The sequence below is a fragment of the Triticum aestivum genome, chromosome 2A, assembly GCF_018294505.1.
Source record: "Triticum aestivum cultivar Chinese Spring chromosome 2A, IWGSC CS RefSeq v2.1, whole genome shotgun sequence".
Classification (NCBI taxonomy): domain Eukaryota; kingdom Viridiplantae; phylum Streptophyta; class Magnoliopsida; order Poales; family Poaceae; genus Triticum; species Triticum aestivum.
The window spans coordinates 375,639,194-375,639,718 of NC_057797.1; positions in this window are offsets into that span (position 1 = coordinate 375,639,194).

Genomic DNA, 525 nt, shown 5'->3' on the forward strand with positions numbered 1-525 from the left:
ATACGCACATGCAAAAGTTGGGTGTGTTTCGTCCATGTTGACATCTAGTTGTAGTACATATCTCAGGTATCGGTTTGAGGGACGGGAATCCACTAGGTGTTACCTTTCGCAAAGCATGAAATGTCACCATTTTTTCACACGCTACAGTGTGCCACAAAAGCCCGCATGCAAAATTTCGGTGCGTTTGGACACTCGATGCGTTTACTATCATTTTCTCCGTGAAAATATGGAGAAAAGGTCTCCCGACATGACGCAACTTCCGTTCGTACTCCGATTCCGTTGAAATTTGGCGTGGGAGACATTGGGGGTCACTCACACGCGCATGAAAGAGTTGGGTGCGTTTCATCCATGTTGACATGTAGTTGCAGTACGAACCTCAGGTATCGGTTTGGGGGGACGGGCATCCTCTAGGTGTTCCCTTTCGCAAAGTCACGAAACGTCACCATTTTTTCACACGCTACAGTGTACACACAAGCACACATGCAAAGTTTCGGTGTGTTTGGACACTCGATGCATTTACTATCA